We start from the raw sequence: 22,847 nt of genomic DNA, 5'->3' as shown, positions 1-22,847 counted from the left end.
GTAAGACGGACTTGATGACATCATGATGGGCTCAGGGCAGTCTGAGTGCTGGGAAACTTGTCTCTCAGAGTGCAGAACATTCCACCTGATTTGCCAGTTTTATAAAGAACCTAGGGAGGAGGCTATTCAAAACATGCTCATGGGTTGCTCTTCCTTGAACAAGCTTCATTTCATTCTTATACATCTGTCAAAGCAATCTGGGAGGGCTGGGTGCCCACAAAAATGGAGGGAGAGGTGCTGGAATTTAGCCTCAAAAGACAGGGAGGAAAGGGGCTGTTCTGGAACAACAGGTCACAGCTGCGGACCAAGATCATATTACCACACCTTCACTCAGATCTACTAGCCCATCAGCTGAATAATGCTTACCATCTGGTTTCACAATTAAGTCTTTTTTTCCCACAATGACTTTTTCCTAACAAATTGAACTTTGCTTCTTTGCTTACATGTGGAATGCAAAAACCAAAGTTAAAGAGGAAAAATGGCCTTGCCAGAGAAGACCTTCAGGGAGAAGCCCAGAATTTTTTTTCCAAGTTTTTTGATAAGAAAATTTAAAAAGAAAATAGAAAGCATTTTCAGTGTGACTGGCAAAATTGTGTTTTTATAAAAAATTCAGATATCCCACAGATCCAAAAGAAGTCAAGGTAGATAAATTTTATACCAGCACTATGCCCATGTTAGCCTTTTCTTGGGTCCTCTCTCTCCGTTTCTTAAATGAGGATTTCAGAAGCAGTCTACCTCAGAAGCTTATAGTGGGGATAAAGTGAGAAAATAAATGTTTCAATACAAAAACTGTTTTTTCTGGTGCCACTAAATTGTGTATTCCCTCAGGGTGGGCAGATTGGTGTCCCAAAATCCAATCAAATTTCAGTTCAGCTCTGTAGCTAAGTTGTTATTTGTGTTATGAAGGTACATGATAAGATAGGAAATCCTTCTACATTATGTATCTTAACCCACGCTATGTTAGTCCACAGACCGTAGACACACAGCTTACTGCTTGGCTTAGCAGCTAAAGGGTCATTAAAATGAGACTGCATATAATGGCTTTTGGAGATCAAAGCTTTTTCTGAAAGAACACCCTATATAATCATAAAATCTTTTTTATTGACCATTGAAAAGAATTTGTTTGACTGAGATATAGTCACAGTATGCTGTTTCTTTCTTGAGACTAATTTTACTCCATCTCACTCAGTGCCCAAAACTTCCAGTTCTTCCTGGTGGTGATGGTGACAGCTGCAGACATGGGAAGTTCCACAACTCATTCACTGTGTGATGTGCTCTAGTGTTTCCAGGACTTGCCCCTGAGAGCAACATTCATCTTTCAGAGAAGGGCATTAACACACCCAACTCCAAAGCAGACTAGAATACTCACATTCTCTTCTCAACATTCCTGGGTGTCAGTTTGTGTCCTATCATACTGTCGTGCTCAACACAACAATTCCTTTGCTATATACAAAAGAATGTCAAAGCTGCCTTGCTCAGGTACTGCCTACTCTCCTTAACATCAGGCAGTGAGTATCTCATGCACCTATTCTCTATACTCTACCACAGGCTCTCGATCTCCTACAATGGTGCACAGGAAAGTGCACATTGAGGTGACCTGTGTGCTAGTGCCATGTCTTACAGAAGAAAATTCTGTGTTGAACAGCCAGCAGAAACTACTTCTCTCCTACTATCGCTCACTTGACTTGACTACCCAAGTCAAGTGAGCGATACCTTTTATCTGCCTGTTGCAACAGACTCCTAACCAATTCCTCTTCCTACAGAATGATCTATTAAAAACATAATTCCCTTTCCTACTTAAAATCTCCAAAACCTTCCCATTTGAAATCATTATGCTGGTCTATAATGCCTTATACATGACTGGCTCCTGCCAGTCTCTTGGATCCCATCTCTTTCCATTCAAAGGTGGTGCCTATGATTTCCATGAGGAGTTCATGGAGGTCAGGGTGGATATATGGCAGACCTGATAGGCAGGCCTACTACTTGTCAAGTCTCAGAATGCTGGCAAGGGTAGCACAAGAGTGGCTGCCCTGGGCTGAGCCACTGCCAACCTGTATCCCCCTGTGGATCAGAGCCTAGAGCATTGAGGATGATTGGATGAGCATTGATTCCAACATCAGTCTGGTGCATTATACTGTCACATATGCCCAGGTCTAGATGATAACATGCTATGACCTGTATCACATCTTCTGGCTGGCTGTCCTTCTGTTGATATTCCTCAGTGTCTATAAGGCCTTTGTCATGGAGTCCACCTCTGCTCACTGGGCAGCTGGACAGCATTGCTGGATAGAGCATGGTAACAGTACAGCACCTTGGCCCTTTATATCACTGTCATCAATGTATACTTATACACTTTGTGTCCAAGGCATGGACATCATTTTCCCTGCCTCTCTCCCGGTGTTAGTAAACTGGATTTGGAGGTGGGAGGATTCATTCATTTACCAGGTTCTGGCCACATAGTCTAAGCTCATTTGTGTCCCAGGAGCTCTGTGTTTACAGTTCCTTCTGCTGGGAATATGCTTCTGTGCTGAGAGCCACAGCGGAGTCTGTATGGCCCCTGGCATTTTGCCAACAGTATTGATTGACAGGCGAGGCATTACTATCCGCCTCTGCCGCTACTTTTGAGTTCTCGCACTACTTTCGAACTCTCGTGGGGATTTCCAGGGATTCCCCGAGAGTTCTCATTGGTTGAGGAAGTGCAGGAGGAGGGTTTTCCGGAGGAGATATTTCCTGCTGCCGGGTTCCTGGACGAGCCGCGTGGCATTCGGGAGATTTCCCCAGGAGCGTGTGTGAGGTTTTTTCTTGTAGTTAAAAAATAAAGTTTGTTCCTGCTTCAGTGGCTCATGATTTGTGCCCAGCCAGACTGCGGCACTTCTGTAGCTATCTGCATCTACTTGTCACTGAATGTCACTTCTTCCAAAGGCTCCCCTTGGCTGTCCTAGCTAAGGTAGCAGCACATCATCACCACCACCAGTACAATTTCTTATTTTATTGCCTTCATATTTCTTATCTGTACTTCAAATTATCTTGTTTATTGGTTTATATGCAAGAAGAACATAACTTTATGGGAGAAGGAACATCCATATCTGTGTCTCTGACATCTAGAACAGTGCCTGGTCTAGATACTCAGTATATCTTCTGCTGAATGAATTAGCAAGTCCCAGCCAAGTGACTAATAGACATATCCAAAACAAGTAAGACTGATTAATGGACACAGCACTACACTCTGATTGGAAAATAAACTTAATCTACAGTGTACAGGTCTTTGAATGATTGCTACAGGGCATTCAAAGGGGCACCAGGGGCAGATTTCTTTTTTACATGTGCTTTGTTAGTAAGGCATAAATGAACCTACTGTGATTAATATTGACAGATGTCAAATTGTCTATGGAACCCAGTGAGTACTAGAACACTAGGATGAGTCAGAAACCTAGGAAAACATCGCCCAGTCATGTTTCTGCTATAAGAATGGCTCAACAGACTGATGCTGCTCCCAAGAAACATGTCTCTAAACCAGACTCTCATGTTCCTAGATAGTTTGTACCACCAGACCCTAGACTCTATAGTAGCTGCCTGGAAAAATCCCTAATTCACACAACTCACCTTTGTGTTAATCCCTCAAGATTCCAAGTTCCATGCAGGTGCCTGGCCTCACATCCATACTGTAGCTATCAGAGGGTGGGGAGAGAATACATCCTCCAGCACATAAGATCTTACAATTTCTTAAAATACAAGTTCAGTTCTAATTATTCATCAGCATAATTAGTGTCAACCTGCAACATTAACTTTGAATATTCACAGGTTTATCCCAAGTCATGAGTACATTCTTGGCAGGAACTTAAAATTGGTGAGTTATTTTTATGTATTTATGTCTCATAATTTATAATACTGTTTACTTAGCTCAAGAAAACATTTCTAATTTATGAAAGCATGACAGGGATAATTCTAATAATATCTAATTTTTACTCCTAGCACTGTACATTAGTCCCTATACTTGTAGTGACAGATGTGTGAAGCTAATACCTTCTTTGCATTGTGATGTCTATTTTTTCTCTTATAGATGGTTTGGAAAATACAGAAAAAATAAGTCACTTATAACTATTTTTATGTAGAGATGCTTTAGTATATGATCTTTAATTTTCATATGTTGCTTCTTTGAATTCTAAAAATTGTGCCTTTTTTCTGGTTGCATATAAAAATAATATAGAAAAGTTGAAGAATTAAGTCCATACTCTCAACATAATTCTAATAATAACATTTGTATGTACTACATACAAATTTAAGAAAACATATTCTTTTTCTCCATTTACAGAATTGTAATCATACTACTTATACAGTTTTATATAATAATCTTACCACAAATATTACATTGGAGACAATTTTTATATTATTAAATAGTATTTGCAAACCTCAATTTTCCTGGCTGCATATAATTGCAATAATCTTTCTGAAAATTCTGAAGTCTAAGTATAAAGAGAAAATCCTACAAGCTTCAGGGAGTAGAGCAGGGCAGATAATAAAGTACCTACATAGGAATAAGAATCACAGTGGAGTCATAATTCTTGTCTCTGACTGAATTCCAAAACAGTGGAAAGATCTCTGCAACATTTTGAAGATCAAGCATTTTGAGCCTGTAATGGTAAACCTTACACTTGGCCAACTTGTTTCCAAGTATAAGGTTTTCTTATGGCGGCAGAGACACATGATATTTCAGTTTGGATTTGAAATGTCCCCCAAAGGCCCACGTGGTAAAGATTTCATCCCTAGCCTGTGGCATATTGGGAGGTGGTGGGACCTTTAAGAGGGTGGGAGGTAATTAGGTCACTGGAGATGTTCCCATATGGGATTGTGGCAACCTGCCCCTTCTCTTTCCTGTTGCTTGCCAGCTGCCATGAGTAAGCATCTTGCTCTACCACACACTCCCTACCATGATATGCCACCACAGGCCCAAAAACAATGGGGTCAAGTGACCATAGATTGAAACCTCCAAAACCAGGAGCCAAAATAAACATTTCCTTCCTTCAAGTTTATTTATCCCAGGTATTTGTTGCAGTAACAGAGAGCTAACACACATGAGAAAAGTGTGAATACATGTGAAGAAGCAATTTCTGGATGTTTCTGAAAAAAAAGGCAGAATGGAGAGATTTGGGATAGGGTATTGGTTATATCTCTAATTTTTTTAAGAGCAAATAAAAGCAAATAAAGCAAAATGTTAGCATGTGTTTGATTTTATGTTTTGTAATTATATATTTATTATATTGCTGCGTATGATGTTTTTGAATATTTCATATCTACTGACAAACTTAGAAAATGTAATATGAAGTTAGAATCCTTTGTAAAATAAGAGAACAGGTACAAGAGTAAGAAGCATGTTAAAAGTCTGGTCTTGATTGGGGAACACTGTAGATATTGATTACACCTTGAATTTTTAAAAGTATGCTTTCACTAGTATGACACTAGTAAAAATAGATATTTGATGTATAAGTCAAACCACTACAGAAAAAGAGAAAGAAGGAAAGAAGAACAAAATAGGAAAATTTACCAAAAGGCAGTAAAGGAAAAAGATACAAACAAAAGCAAAATAGCATGCATGCACATACACATAAAACAGGATGTCAAGAAGAGGCCCAAACTTGTCCCTGGGTATCATAAATGTGATGCTCTTCATTCCCTTATTAAAACACAGAGATTCTCAGGTTAGAGTAAAACTATTTGACTTTTGAACAGCTTTTTGTTTTCCCTTGAACTTCTAATTGATTTTTCCCTCTCCATTTTTATCTTTCTCTTACATATCAAAAGGAGCACATGGTTTATTTCAGCAAAAGGGTGTCAAATATGTACTTTAAATTTATGAAATTTCTCCATTAAGGTATTTCTTTAAGTTCTCTGATCACCAATAAAATCAATTGATTTATAAGCCTGCTGCTCAGTTTATTTGGGAATTGTTTCTCTTTGCCTACCTAGGTAGTATTTTGTTTCTGGAAAACTATATCTTTCTCTTTTTTGTGGGGAAGCTTTTCCCCTCATGTTCCAGAGTATATACATGAACATCCTTTCCAAAAAGTTTACATAAGCTCAAATTCATCTTGTCTTAGAACACTGTCTCCCAGCACCTGGTACTGCAGAGACAAAATAGACATCTTGGGTTCCTTTTGTGTAAAGGCCCTGCATGATACAGTCCTCACTTCCAATCTTCTTAAACTCCCCTCCTGCTTTCTAGATACATAGATTTTCGGTTCCTTTCAGTTTGTCACAATTCTTTCATTATAAGCCATAGTGGTGTTTTTCTCTCTTCCAGGATGTTACTTCCCTGCCCCTAATCTAATTCCTACTCATACTTCACCTGTTGGTACGTCTGGGATGCCTTCCCCAATAAGTCAAAAACAACCACCTTACATGCCCTCAGACTATATAACCCTCTGTAACATTAGTTATCATGGCAGACATTTATTTTTATCTATGATGTGATTATTGACGACCGCTTTTCTCTCTCATTAGACTTTTTGCTCATCTCTGTGTCTACTCTGCCTAAGAATATTTTTAGAATAGAGTAAGTTTTCTGTAATTATTTGTTGAACAATTTTTTTAAAAGGGAAAGAAAAAAAGCACACATCTGGCCAGCTAACTACCTAGGTCATTAATACATTTTTTTTTTCTCCCCTACTCAAACCTGAAACCCTGGTATTTTTTTACCTTTAATTTTGGGAGATGACCAATGTCACCAGAATATATCTATTTTGATATATTGTCTTTGTTCAAAATTCTTGCTTGGCCCTTAATGGGCAATTTTAACTAACGTCCCATGATTTTCTTTAAATTATGAAACTATTCTCTATTTCTTTGAGCACTTTTCTTTCCTTTATTTCTTTTAATTTCCTTGAAAATTTGATTCTTGATACTTGGAAGATGGCGGCGAATAGAGTGCATCACTCCCGTGTACCACGTCACTGCGCAGGTGATTATTGAGTTTAGAACAGCCAGAAGCTATCTTGTTAGGAATTTCCAGCAAAATTGGGGTGCACTAAAACCTAGAGGAAGGATTTCAACAACCGAGGATCAGTTACTGTGGCTCAATCGCGAGTGAACCGTGCGCCTGGAGACTCAGGCTGATTGATCAGTGGCCCGCCCCCCAGCGCGCCGATGTGCCAGCAACGCAGAGAAATGGTGCTACAGATTCTGTGGGGTCCTGCCAACTGTGCCCTCACAGTGTGCCAGGCTGAGTTCTGGAATTGAGATGGGGGAGAGAAACAGTCCAGATCTGCCCTCCACACCAGACACCCCACCGAGGAAGCCAGCAGCCACCATCTTGGAGAGCTGACATCACCATCGCCAGTTTCCAACAGATCTGACCCCATTGCAGCAAGTTCAGCGATAGAACAGCATGACCACTCCGATTACGTGTAATTTACTAAATGCAAATAGATGAATATTATGAGACGGTCTATAGTCCATCTAAGCCCTTAACTACCCCCAAGTACTCCTGTCTATTCTCTTGTTAATATCCACCTACATTTGAGCAACCCCCCAAAGAAGCTAAGATATACTAACCTCTATACCATCAAATTGCCCAACCTTAACTTAAAATCCTAAGTTCAAACCTCAATTCTCTATATGCCATCAAAATCTGTAGGCCTTTAATTTTTGAAACTAATGAATTTACCTTAAATTCCAATTAAATCCAACATCTCTAAACATTGTCTCCCAACACAAAGGAGAGATCTTGGAGCTATACAAAACCAAAACAAATTTATAGGAGAAAACAGAAACACAGCAGTCAAACAGAGTTGGAAAGTAACGTGAGCACCATGAAAAAACAAAGGGAAAAAAGGATTACAGACAATGCAGGATAACCTAAATTTACAGGAGAACCTAGAGGCATCAGAAAAATGGACAAAGAAAGAACTTAAGGCATACCTAACTCAGATGGAATGGAATCTTAAAGAGGTCATTAGACAGCAAGTCCAAACAATGGAAGAATACTTTGAAAATGAATTACATAAGCAGATTCAAGAAGCAAAAATGAACTCTACCAGGAGATAGAGATTTAAAAAAAATCAGACAGTAATCCTAGAAATGCAGGAAACCATAAACCAAATCAAAAACTCAAATGACAATATTACAAATAGACTAGATCAAATAGAAGTCAGAACATCAGATAACGAAGACAAAGTTTATCAACTCGAAAAGACTACAGTCAACGCAGAAAGGCTGGTAAGAAACCACGAGCAAAACATCCAAGAGTAATGGGATGTGATGTCATAAAAAAAAAAACTTAAAAGTCATTGGGATAGAGGAAGGTATAGAGGTCCAAACCAAAAGAATGAGCAACCTATTGAATGAAATAATCTTAGAAAACTTTCCAGAAATGAAAGATGGAATGGACTGCCAAATTCTGGAAGCCTATAGGACCCCAAACATACAAAACCATAATAGACCAATTCCAAGACACATTATTATGAAGATATCCAACATACAGAACAAGGAGAGAATATTAAAAGCTACAAGAGAAAGGAGGCAGATTACATTCAGGGGTAAACCAATTAGGTTAACAGCTGATTTTTCATCACAGACGTTGAAAGCGAGAAGATCCTGAAACAACGTATTTCAAATGCTGAAAAATAATGGATTCCAACCAAGAATATTGTATCCAGCAAAATTAAGCTTCAGGTTTGACAATGAAATTAAAATATTTCACGATAAACAAAAGTTAAAAGAATTTGCAGCCAGAAAATCAGCACTGCAAAGCATTTTGAGCAAAACACTACAAGAAGAGGAAATGAAAAACAGCACCCAAAACTAACAGTGTGAGGTAACTCAGTAAAGGGGGGAAAAATAACCAAAGAGAAAAAACAAGCCAAATTAAAATGAATAAATAAATAAACATGACTGGAAGTACAAACCATACATCAATAGTAACCCTAAACGTTAATGGCTTAAACTCACCAATCAAGCAACATAGGCTATTAACTTGGATTAAAAAAACAGACCCAACAATATGCTGCCTTCAGGAGACTCATCTGACAGGAAAAGACATACACAGGCTGAAGGTGAAAGGTTGGGAAAAATCATACCACTCATATGGTCCTCGGAAGCAAGCAGGGGTGGCCATACTCATATCGAATAAAATCAACTTCAAACCTAAGTTAATCAAAAGGGATAAAGAAGGACACTATATACTGTTATAAGGAACCATTCACCAACAAGACATAAAAATTATCAATATGTATGCACCAAATAATGGTGCTGCGACGTTCATAAAACAAACTCTCCTCAAGTTCAAGAATCATATAGACCACAACACAATAATTATGGGTGACTTCAACATACTGCTTTCACCATTGGACAGATCCTCCAACAAAAGCTGAATAAAGAAACTATAGAACTCAATAACACAATCAATAACCTAGACTTAACTGACATATATAGAATATATCAACCATTGTCTAGTGGATATACGTTCTTCTCAGCAGCACATGGATCCTTCTCAAAGATAGACCATATATTATGCCATAGGGCAACTCTTAGAAAATATAAAGGTGTGGAGATAATACCATGCATCTTATCTGATTATAATGGAATGAAACTGGAAATCAATGATAAAAGAAGGAAGGAAAAATCCTGCATCGCCTGGAAAATGAACAATATGTTACTGAATGATCAATGGGTTACAGAAGACATAAAGGAGGAAATCAAAAAATTCTTAGAGGTTAATGAAAATACAGACACAACATATCGGAATCTATGGGACACAATGAAAGCAGTTTTAAGAGGAAAATTCATTGCCTGTAGTTCATTCCACAAAAAAAGAAAAAAACAACAAATAAATGAGCTCACACTTTATCTCAAAACCCTAGAAAAGGAAGAGCAAAACAACAGCAAAGGTAGAAGAAGGCAAGAAATAATTAAAATCAGAGTGGAAATCAATGAAACTGAAACAAAAGAAACTATGAAAAAAATTGACAAAACTAAAAGTTGGTTCTTCGAAAAAATAAATAAGATTGACAGACCCTTCCTTAGCCATGCTAACAAATAGAAGAAGAGAGAGAACTCAACATACGGGATGAAAAAGGCAATATCACAACAGACACTAAAGAAATACAGAAGATAATTAGAAATTATTTTGAAACCCTATATTCCAATAAAATAGAAGATAGTGAAGTTATCGATAAATTTCTTAAGTCATATGATTTGCCCAGATTGAGTCAGGAAGATACACACAATTAAACAGACCAATAACAAAGGAGGATCTAGAAGAAGCCATCAAAAGACTTCCAACCAAGAAAAGCCCGGGACCGGATGAGTATACAGCGGAGTTTTACAAAACCTTTAAAGAAGAGTTAGTACCAATACTTTTCAAGTTATTTCAGGAAATAGAAAAAGAAGGAGCTCTTCCAAATTCATTCTATGAGGCCAACATCACCCTGATCCCAAAACCAGACAAAGACACTTCAAAGAAAGAAAACAACAGACCAATATCTCTAATGAACCTAGATGCAAAAATCCTCAATAAAATTCTGGCAAATCGGATACAGAAACATATCAAAAAAATTGTACACCATGATCAAGTAGGATTCATCCCTGGGATGCAAGGCTGGTTCAATATATGGAAATCAATAAACGTTATGCACCACATCAATAGACTTAAAGATAAGAACCATATGATCATCTCAATAGATGCAGAAAAAGCATTAGACAAAGTACAGCATCCCTTTATGTTCAAAACACTAGAAAAACTAGGGATAACAGGAACTTACCTCAACATTGTAAAAGCTATCTATGCTAAGCCTCAGGCTAGCATCATTCTAAATGGAGAAAAACTGAAGGCATTCCCTCTAAAATCTGGAACAAGACAGGGATGCCCTCTCTCACCATTATTCAATATAGTTCTCTAAATACTGGCCAGAGCAATTAGACAGATGAAAGAAATTAAAGGCATAAAAATAGGAAAAGAAAAACTTAAATTAACACTATTTGCAGATGACATGATTCTATACCTAGCAGAGCCAAACGGGTCTACAAAGAAACTACTAAAGCTAATAAATGAATTCAGCAAAGTGGCAGGATATAAAATCAACACGCATAAATCAAAGGCATTCCTGTATATCTGTGACAAATCTTCTGAAATGGAAATGAGGACAACCACTCCATTCACAATATCCTCAAAAAAAAAAAAAAATACTTGGGAATCAACCTAACAAAAGAGGGGAAAAATTTATACAATGAAAACTACAGAACCCTAAAGAGAGAAATAGAAGATCTTAGAAGATGGAAAAATATACCATGTTCATGGATAGGTAGAACTAACATCATCAAAATAGCGATATTACCAAAAGTTCTCTATAGGTTTAATGCAATGCCAATCAAAATCCCAACGGCATTTCTTGTAGAAATAGATAAAGCAATCATGAAATTCATATGGAAAAATAAAAAACCCAGAATAGCAAAAGCAATTCTAAGCAGAAAGTGTGAATCAGAGGTATAGCGATACCAGATTTCAAACTGTACTACAGAGCAATAGTAACAAAAACAGCATGGTACAGGTACCAAAACAGGCGGGTGGACCAATGGTACAGAATAGAGGACACAGAGACCAATCCACAAAATTACAACTTTCTTATATTTGATAAAGGGGCTAAAAGCATGCAATGGAGGAAGGAAAGCATCTTCAACGAATGGTGCTGGGAAAACTGGAGATCCATATGCAACAAAATAAAACTGAATCCCTTTCTCTTGTCATGCACAAAAGTTAACTCAAAATGGATCAAGGAGTTTGATATCAAATCAGATACTCTGCGTCTGATAGAAGAAAAAGTTGGCTCCGATCTACATATTGTGGTGTCAGGCTCCAAATTCCTTAATAGGACACCCATGGCACAAGAGTTAAAACAAGAATCAACAAATGGGACTTACTCAACTAAAAAGTTTTTTCTCAGCAAGAGAAACAATAAGAGAGGTAAATAGGGAGCCTACATCCTGGGAACAAATTTTTACTCCTCACACTTCAGATAGAGCCCTAATATCCAGAGTATACAAAGAACTCAAAAAATTAAACAAAAGAAAACAAATAACCCAATCAACAAATGGGCCAAGGACCTGAACAGACACTTCGCAGAGGAGGACATACAATCAATCAACAAGTACATGAAAAAATGCTCACCATCTCTAGCAGTCAGAGAAATGCAAATCAAAACCACCCTAAGATACCATCTCACTCCAGTAAGATTGGCAGTCATTATGAAGTCAAACAATAACAAGTGCTGGCGAGGATGTAGGGAAAAGGGTACATTTGTACATTGCTGGTGGGACTGTAAATTGGTGTGGCCAATTTGGAAAGCAGTATGGAGATTCCTGGGAAAGCTGGGAATGGAACCACCATTTTACCCAGCTATTGCCCTTCTCGAACTATTCCCTGAAGACCTTAAAAGAGCGTACTATAGGGATACTGCTACATCGATGTTCATAGTAGCACAATTCACAATAGCTAGACTGTGGAACCAACCTAGATGCCCTTCAATAGATGAATGGATAAAAAATGTGGCATTTATACACAATGGAGTATTACTCAGCACCAAAAAATGACAAAATCATGGCATTTGCAAGGAAATGGATGGCATTAGAGCAGATTATGCTAAGTGAAGCTAGCCAATCCCTAAAAAACAAATGCCAAATGTCTTCTTTGATATAAGGAGAGCAACTAAGAACAGAGCAGGGAGGAAGAGCATGAAGAAAAGATTAACATGAAACAGGGACAAGAGGTGGGAGGGAAAAGGAGAGAGAAGGGAAATTGCATGGAAATGGAAGGAGACCCTCATTGTTATACAAAATTACATATAAGAGGATGTGAGGGGAAAGGGGAAAAAAACAAGGGAGAGAAATGAATTACAGTAGATGGGGTAGAGAGAAGATGGGAATGGAGGGGAGAGGGGATAGTAGAGGATAGGAAAGGTAGCAGAATACAACAGTCACAAGTATGGCAATATGTAAAAATGTGGATGTGTAACCGATGTGATTCTGCAATCTGTATATGGGGTAAAAATGGGAGTTCTTAACCCACTTGAATCAAATGTATGAAATATGATATGTCAAGAGCTTTGTAATGTTTTGAACAACCAATAATAATAATAATAATAATAATAATAATAATAATAATAATAAAGAAAATAGCATATCTTGGGGAAAAAAGAAAAAAAGAAAATTTGATTCTTGAAGTCTCTTGATTTTTCATTTGGATATTCAATACTTTGGTTTTAACTTGGTATTCTGGGAGAGATTCTCCGGACCTCTTTTACAGATTGAATGTTTGATCTTTAACCATTTGGTCTTTGATCCATTTTGCTACTAATAGTGCTTTTTGTCAATATAGTAGTGATGGGTAAAGGCAGACAATCAGATTTTCTGATTTTAAGGAACACTTTCTTATTCTCTAAGTGATGGTATAACATAGTAATGCATCCTAATTTAGTTAGATTAACACCATCCTGAATCTGTGAAGTCATTAGTTAGAACTTATTTGAATTTATTTTGTGGTTCCTAACGTATGGTTCTTTCCCTTGTAAAATGTTGTTCTATCTTCAAATGTACATGGAGGCCTCCATGTTTCAGGGAATGGCTATACATTTTTCAGAAAATTTTCCTGAATAGGAAAATCTCCTTAATTTGAAAAGACAGCATAACAAATTGCCACCAAAAGCCAGTTTTTACTATATCTAAAACATTCAGTTATGCCATGTAAGTAGGCAAATGTCCTGTGTTATATAAGACTTTCAGAGGTTATGATTGCCTATGAATACAGAAACCAATGTCACAAAAATGCCCATATAATAAGCAGCAGCATGACCATATAATTAGCTCCAATAGGCACCAAATTGTACTTCCTTTCAAGCACATACATACCACTTCCAGTGGTAGCTAAGACTCTCAGTAGTAGAATGTGACCTCTGAGGTCTCTGTAAACATACAAAACAGGAAATTCCTTAATTTGCTTTCAATAAACCAGTATGTACAGCGGTCCAACCCACGTTAAGATGGGTCATTGACTCTCGTCTTTCTCCCTGTACATGTCCTCTGATTCCTACTCAGCTGTCTTGGGGTAAAATAGTTGAGGTTAAGACTGACTCACTAGAACATTATAACCCACCAAAAATAAAAAGTAATGCTACTCCAAGGCCTGCCAAAGGATTTTCTTGTAAACCCTTCCTACTTTCAAATAACAGATATATTTTCACCTTGTAAAACCACATATATAATATTGTGTACCTACAGAATATACATATATGTATGTATATATATATATATACCCAAAGATAAATACACTATATACATAACATACATAAATGTACACATAACATGCATGCATACATGTACACTAGGAATAGTCCCCCATTTTAGTAGTTTAAAAAACATGATGAGATTTTCTTTCACATGCAGTAGGTATGAGACCCAATTCAAAAAGAGGATGCTATGTATATTCTTTACATACAAAAGAATTCACCATTCTCAAAATAGTTAAATCTGTTTTGACCCCCAAATTTCATGAAAGACCACTATTTTTTAAGAAAGCAATTCCCCTCTGCCCTCATTTTAAAAATAATGCATATTACATCTTACAGAAAATCAATTTTGTCAACTCCAGACCAACAATGTCTTACTTAGAAAATGATACTAAACTTATTGCATGACTGTGGTCCAGCTGTTACCAAGGTGATTTGAATAATATTTATCCCTTTAAAGGATAAATGAAATTCCCCCAGAAGCTTTCCCTAGCAAAAGTTCAACATTAACAGGAAGTTTATAATTGGTTTTGTAATATATTTAATTTTTCAGCTGTAAATTAAGATTCTTCCAAAATGACATAATTCTAAACAAGTACTGAAATCTAACTGAAAATGTTCATTGAATATAGAGGATGACAACATCCTGTGGATTTTATTCTTCACAATTCATTGGCATGGATTTTAACAAGATATGTATTACTCAGAAGACAAACTTTAAGGATAGAGAAATGTAATGGAAATTTCATTTGCACTTCATTTTCTTACTGTCAAAATGAGAAAAAGTTTTAATCCAAAAACAAATTCAGAAAATTCTGTGAAATATTTTTGCAACCTAAAAACATTTATTATATATATATTTTCATAATTTTCAAAAGACAAGAAAAGAAGAATGGCAGAAATTGTAAATGTGATCATTGTTTTTGAAATCAGTTATGTCTCCTATGGTTGCCAAATGTCCTGAACTGATCTTCACAAAAGTACAGATTCTTGGCGGGCAGGAGGGAGGTGCAGTCTGTTCTGCTATAATATGATAGCTGTCTGCCTACAATAACTGCAATTATCAAAAATGTTTCATTTAACAGTTTTTAAAAAGAGAACCTTAAAAACAAAGGTTATAAAGATAATTATTTAATTGATAAGTGGATGTTTATGCTAGAGAATTTCAGACCTGCAATCAAACATTTTTTAACTACAACTTCAGTGATTTTTAACTACAACAGTGGATTAAAAAATTGGTGGGTCAAAACTAACAAAACCACATTTAAATATATAAATAAATTCTCAGTAGTCCATAAATCCTAAGCAAAAGTCAACTAATCTGTCTAAAGACATCAAAATATACAGCAACAATTTTACTTCTGTGAATTTATCCTATAGATGAATTTACACACAATACTATGTGCATGTGCAGAATTCTCTGAAGTATTTTTTATTCAAAAAAAATGGAAATAACAGACAACTACAGAGAAACGAAATAAATTACACAGCACCCATAAAGTAGAATCATACCCAGCTTCAAAAGTTGAGATATTTTGTTTTTTCTGATACCAAATGATCTCCAAGATACATAATTAGGTAAAAAAATTGATATATTTGCAAAAAGTATAGTTAAGTTACCAATTATGCTTTGACAAGAGCAACAATAACAAAAGAGTATGCACACAAGATGTCCTTTTATAAGCTCCAATTGAGGCTATTAGTCAATTCATTTTAGGAACATTTTAAACAAGAAATCATAAAAATGATACATGAAACATGTCATTTGACTTAACAAATAAATTCTTATTCATCTGCCAATCCTTTGATGGAGAGCCAAGGCTTTTATTTGAACGTGGGGTCTCTTGCCTGAAGTTCCATGTCATCTTCTAAGTAAAAGCCCCAGCAATTAAGCATCACATACCACATCCAATTTGTGTTCTTCAACGTGGAGTCTGTCAGCACTTAAAATTTTTGTAAAACAATTTGAGTGCAAAAGTCTTGTAGAATTTTTATGGTTTCTCCAAACTTTAACAGTTGTTTTCTCCAGTTATTTTAAAGCAACTTCTTTGGTAACTTGAATATTAACAAAACATTCATAGAAATAATGTTTTTCTGTTTTGAACTCACTTGTGCTAGACAATAAAATACTTAACTGGTTATATAATTATGATAGCCTGCTATAAACAATTTTAGGATTCTTGGTAACTGTCAGGAACTGAATTATTGGCCTTCAGGCTATACTGTGCTAAATTTTCATTTTTTTTGATTCATCCAAATATATGAGAGTCTACTAAAAGTCATGTTTTATTCTAGGTACTAAGGATACAGCTATGAATCAAAGAGAAAAAGCTCTCTGCTTTCACGAGTTTATGTTCTGTGAGAGATGAGAAAGACAACTAACAAAATAAATAAGCATAATGCCTTTTAGAGGGAAATAGAGTGTAGAGACTATAAGAGAGCCAGTGTAAACATAAAGAGAATGGTTGGAGGTGCTGGAAGGAATTCATACAAGATAATGTGGGCTTTGAACATGGGGAGGTGGAATCACTGTTGTACTCTGACAGTAGAGCTAATTCGACTTGCTAATTGGACATTGGGGAGAAGAAGAGTCAAGGGTACCTGAAAATGACTGGGAAATGCATTTGTGGCAAGGTCACGGATGACAGTTCAGTGGAACTTTGAGAATAGAAGCCTGATGGAAGCAGGTTCAAGAGAAAATGGAAAGAAAGGGGATGCTGCACATAAAGATAAATCTGAAGTAGTTTTATTATGAAGGGAAGAGAAAAGCAGCTGGGCATGAATCACTGTGTTTTATAAAGCTATGCCTAATATGTCAAGTTGGTGAAGAGAAAGTATAAAATAAGTGTACACTCAGTGTATGAATACACACATGCCCTCCTGCACCCACATGTCCTCATACATGTAGAGAATATGTTTGAAATGCTACATCATAATTGGTTACTGCCACGGCTGAGGATTGAACTGAGAGCAATGATTTGAAATATACTTGGATTTGCATCTTTAACCACTTTAAAATTGACTGAAATATTATAATCAAGGTCACAAGTGCCAACATTAAATTTAACAGGCCCCTATCTGAGCTGTTCAAAATTCAAAGCAATTTTGGGCTTGTTTGCTGCACAAACAGCATACTTTAATAAAGAAATAATCAACTGCAATTCTAGTAATAAAAATTACACACTCCAATTAAGTGTTCAAGACCATAAAACTTACGTTTGAAGAAACAGAGAAATTTATTTTAACTATGATCAAGGAAATCAATAACTTTTTAACAGAAGTTAGGAAGGAGAAATAACCAAATATGATGAAGAAATTCACTCGAATTGATGGAAGTTACATGAAATTATTTTCCAACACATTTTAAAATATCACTAAAATTGATGCTTTTGTAAGGAAATAAAAACTATAAAATTGAAATAGTAGCTTGAAAATCTGAATATAGCCTTAGAATAAAAACTAGGATTTAAATTTAATTTAAACAAATTTCCTCACTGCCTCAAAACTCAGATGGATTTATGGATGAATTTTAGCAAACCATTAAGGAACATATGCCATGTATATGGAATTTTCATTGTTCCCAAGCATTAGCATTTTCTTAAAGTTTCTAATACAGTCTAAGAAACTAAATCTATAACAAAATGGACAAAACAAAACCCCCTCCACAAAATTACAGATTAATTTTTCTATAAATTTTGGAAGCAGGATTAGCTTAAGGAATGGAAAAATTGTTTGTTGTGTGTGGTTGTTCCATGAATTACAGGATATATGTAGCACATTGCCATTACCCCACTAAAAGCTAGCAGACACCCACTCCTAGCTTTTACCCTAAAAATCCCACTGTGGACAACAAAAACATGTCTTCAGGTTACCAAATGTCCCTGGAAGGCAGAGAGGGAAGCCCACTCCTTCTTGGAAACCATTCTATAGACTGGTCAAACTCATGAAAAAAACTTATCTATATCTATCTGAATCCAATTGTATATTAACAGAATGCTAGGATACAACCAGTGGTTTAATACCAGAAAATCTGTTCATGTACTTCACTATATCTTAAGTCAAAAGGAATAAATTATTAAGACCAATAATTTTAGTTTTATATGGTAAAACTCATCATTTACTCACATAAAAGGAAGAAAGAAACACCACTAACAACATATCAAAATTAATTAGAAGTACAACATTTAGTAATCTGAAAATGTGTGAAAACTAAATTTATTAGAATAAAAAATGAGAAATGAGAAATCTCTTAGTTAACAGAATAACAGAAGTATTTTATTATCATCAGGAATAAGAAAAAAAGCATCAGCTTTTACTAATACTCTAGTCAATAAATTAAGCCAAAAAGTAGAGATGAAATATGGGAAAAATATTTTTAGATTTTCTACTTGTTACTTGAAAGGCTAAATACCTGACAGCCATCCAATCAATTATTAGGAAATTATTTTAATTCAGTAAGGCAGATTTTATATATATATAAAGAAATATAAAACTAAACAACTTTCTTAAAAATTAAGGTTCCATATATAGGATGATAATAATCTAGCAAAAATATATTATTCTTTCATAAAGAAAATTAGATTGTTTTAAGGAATAACCAAATAAAAAGAGGTGACATATTCTTAGATGAGAAGACTCAATATTTTAAAGAAAAAAATTATTTCACCATAAATTTGTATATTAAATGTGTGAGTGGGATTGAGTTAATGAAAGAGATTTGCCTTACATTAGAATATATCATCAAACCACAGTTTTAAATTAGTTTGGTAATAACAGAAGTATAAACAAAGAGATCAGTTGAATACCCTGGAGCCTAGAAATGGATCCTCACATTTAACAAAATCTAATCTCAAATGTTTTTAAAGTGAAGAAAAGAAGTGTTGTTTTATAATTATCTTGGAATAATTTCTCTTTGGTGGAGACAGGGAAAGCAAATTTAGATTTCTATTATAAATCAATAAAAAGCAAAGAATCTGAATAAACATTTCTCAAAGGAAAATATTTGAATGACCCTTTTTCTTTAAAATTAAAAAAATTATTTGTTCTAATTAATTATACATGACAGTAGAACACATTTTGACACATCATACATAAATCAAGTATAACTTCTCATTCTTACGGTTGTACCTGAATGAATAACTCTTTAAGCTCACAAAAGGATGCTCAATTTCTTTAGTTCTCAGGGAAATGCAAATTAAAACCACAATGAGATATCATTACACACCCACTAGAATGGCTAAAATTAGAGAGAATCCAACAAGCAATGGTTAGGATGCAGTGCATCTGGGACTCTAACCACTGCTGGTGAGAACACAACATGATAAGAGTCCTTATACTTCAGAAAACACTTTGAACATTTCTTAAAAAGTTAAACATTCTTAAACCACAAAACTCAGTCAATCCAGTCCTAAATATTTATCCAAGAGAAAATAAAGTTATAAACAATAGGCAAAACAGAATCCCCTCCAAAAGTATAGAGTAATTCTTTTCAAAGGGAGCAGTATTGGCTTTAGGGATAGACAATGGTGCTTGTGGTTGTTCTATGAATGGACGTGTTCACACAGGAACATGCCTGAATGTTCACTGTAGTTTTATTGAAACAACCCAAAAATTAATCAACAGATGAACAGATTAATACTAGTAGTATTCATAGAAAATGAAATATTATTTGGCAATAAACAAAAACTATTGATATGCAAAAAATATGGTTGATCTTGACATAATTATGCTGCATTAAAAATGCTATAGTATGTATGTATGAGTCTATTTATATAAGATTTTAGAAACTGTGAACTAATCAAAAGTGACAACAAGTAGATCACTGGTTGCCTTGGTCAGGAATTCAGGTGATGGAACTCACCCAGGCACTGCAGGTTGTCTTCCTTTGGTCATTATTTATTTATTTATTTTTTAATGAGCTCTTATGCTTCAGGGTCTGCCCCACCCTAAGTCTTAATTTTAGACGATCTGATTTGCAAAAGAACTTGAGGTAAGAGCAAATTAATAATCAGTTTAAAAAGTCTTTTATTTTACTGTACCTCAGGCAGAGGGGAACAATTTTAAAGAGGAGTGGGCTACCCCAGCCTTTTAGGCCACTCCAGCATTCTACCTAGGTCGATTTCCTTCATTTGCCGTTAGATCCCAGATATTAAAAAAGCATTTGCTTTCAGTTTAGACTGGAGGGAGAAATGGACTTTCTACTTTAACCCAGGTATATAATGCCAGTGAAGAGATTCAAGTCTAATTTGTAATTAATCTTTTTACCATCAACAATGTTAATCTCTGCTGATACTTTGTAGGGCCCTAACTGTTTTTCAGAAACATCACTGATACTTTACTTTTAATCAATTTTTGTTTTTCAGATACCCACTATTTCTTCAAGTCTCTTGAAGCCTTTCAATTTTTTAATTTTGCTAAGTTTAGAGGTGTGATTATATGTCAAATGCATTTTTACATTATATCCTTTATAATGACTAGTTAAATTTATTAGGGATATTTAAAAGGCATCTCAGAATGTGAAATTTAATTTCTTACTCTGATTACTCAGTTACGACTCATTTTGCACTTAGGTACTTGATTTTTTTTTAATTCCTCATCATGTTCCATGATAACAATCTGGAAAGTAACCTTACTTAAGTAGGTAAGAAAAACAAAGAATTAACAAAAATTATATATTAAGATGGGACCCAGAGTGGGTAAATCAAAAACTTCTTGAGTTAAGTATTGCATGAACCTATAACAAATACATAATATATTTAAATATGGCTTAAATTTAAGGGGAAGAGAGTTCAATAATTTGTATTTGAATAGAACCTGCATTTCCAACAGCGCCCAGCTGATGCTCATGTTCCTGGTCCATTTAAAACACTTCAAGAGTCTAGAAGACTAGCATGAGCCAATGGAACTTCCTGCAATATAATAGAGCTGCTCTATGTCACCACTGCCAACTAGGCTGAAGTAGTTAGCAAACACTTGAAATACAATGACTGCAACTGAGAATCTGATCTTTTAAATTTCCTTAACTTAAAAAATTTTAAATTTAAAGATGTTTAGCAGGACTCCTGGCCTCTGCCCACTACTAGGTGCTAATAGTACCCATAGTCATGAAAATCAAAAATGTCTCCAAACATTGCCAAATGTTCTCTTGGGGTCATATAAAAAGTTATATGAAATGAACATCATTAAAAATAATATGAGTATCTGCATTAATTTTCTATTGCTTCCATAACATGCATAACAAGACAAGTTTATTATCTTATAGTTCTAGAAGCCAGAAGTTCAACATGGATCTCACTGGGTTAAAACCAAGGTATTGGGCTGGGGATGTGGCTCAAGCGGTAGCGCGCTTGCCTGGAATGCGTGTGGCCCGGGTTCGATCCTCAGCACCACATACAAACAAAGATGTTGTGCCCGCCGATAGCTAAAAAAAAAAATAAATATTAAAATTCTCTCTCTCTCTCTACCTCCCTCTCTCTCTCTCTCTTAAAAAAAAAAAAAAAAACCAAGGTATTGACAGAATTGGGTTTCTTTTTGGAGGTTATGGGGAAGAATATTTTTTCTTGATTTCTCCAGTTTCCAGAAACTATCACATTCCATGGCTGATAAACCCTTTCTCTGCCTCTAAAGCCAACAAGCCAGCATCCTCTGCCTTCTGAGATCCTTAACTTAATTATCTCTGCAACGTCCCTTCTGCCTTCTAAGGCAATGTTTTCTCAGGTTCTAGGGACAAGGATGCAGGCATCTTTTGTGTGCCATTTTTCTCGCTACTACAATATTAAGGTAAAAATTTGAAGCAATAAATAATTTTCCACCTAAAATAATTCAAGATGTAGTTTTCCCTTCAAAGTCCTAGAGAGATGTGACTTTATTCTATGCTACAAATACTTCCCTACCTGAGAACAATTTATAGCAATTTTCATTCACACATAAATTTGACTAAGAATCAAGTTTTTCTATTTTTAAATGTCAGTGTTCTCAGGCATTGACCCTAGTATAAAAATGACATTTTAAGACCCAACAAATGAGAAAATATCATTCATTTGTGAATCTTTAGATGTTTCTAAGGATTCAAGAATTCCATCTATATTATTTTTAACTACTTTTTAAACATTTTCTTTAATTTTTCTATTTTCCTTAAAAGTAAAGAGTGTAGTTTGTTATCTAGATTTTTACATTTAGAATTTAACCAAATTTCCCTGTATTTTTTAGATTTTTGCTCATATATGCTCAAGGCTGGGTGTCTTAAGTAACAGGATATATATTGACAAAGTTAGCTGAATCAATTATAGTCCCCCCAATTTTTAACCAAATTCTTTCTTCAAAGAATCTGCTTCTATAAACTGCTCTTTACACTAAAAGCCTATATATTCTCAAGCATTTCTGAAAGAGATGAAGAAGGATAATGATGAAATAAATCCAAATGGTATTTACACTTTGGGTTTCTTTTCCTTTTAGAGTCTGAAGTGTAAGATTCAACTAACTGTCCTCAAAAGTCCATTTTCCCAAGCTTGGGAAGTTAAGCTGTAGGGATGACAAGAGGAGATTGTGAGGAAGGTAGAAGAGGAAGTGGTGGCCCAA

General features: G+C 35.5%; 1 protein-coding gene across 2 annotated transcripts in view; it reads right to left on the bottom strand.

Annotated features, from left to right (window-relative positions):
• Lpar1 (lysophosphatidic acid receptor 1) overlaps positions 1-22,847 on the bottom strand; it is a 143,517-nt gene that overhangs the window by 6,270 nt on the left and 114,400 nt on the right. The window lies entirely within an intron of this gene.

This window comes from Callospermophilus lateralis, chromosome 2 (assembly GCF_048772815.1).
Source record: "Callospermophilus lateralis isolate mCalLat2 chromosome 2, mCalLat2.hap1, whole genome shotgun sequence".
Classification (NCBI taxonomy): Eukaryota; Metazoa; Chordata; class Mammalia; order Rodentia; family Sciuridae; genus Callospermophilus; species Callospermophilus lateralis.
Note: the sequence above shows the minus strand (reverse complement) of the source record. Positions and strands in the feature narration are given on the sequence as shown.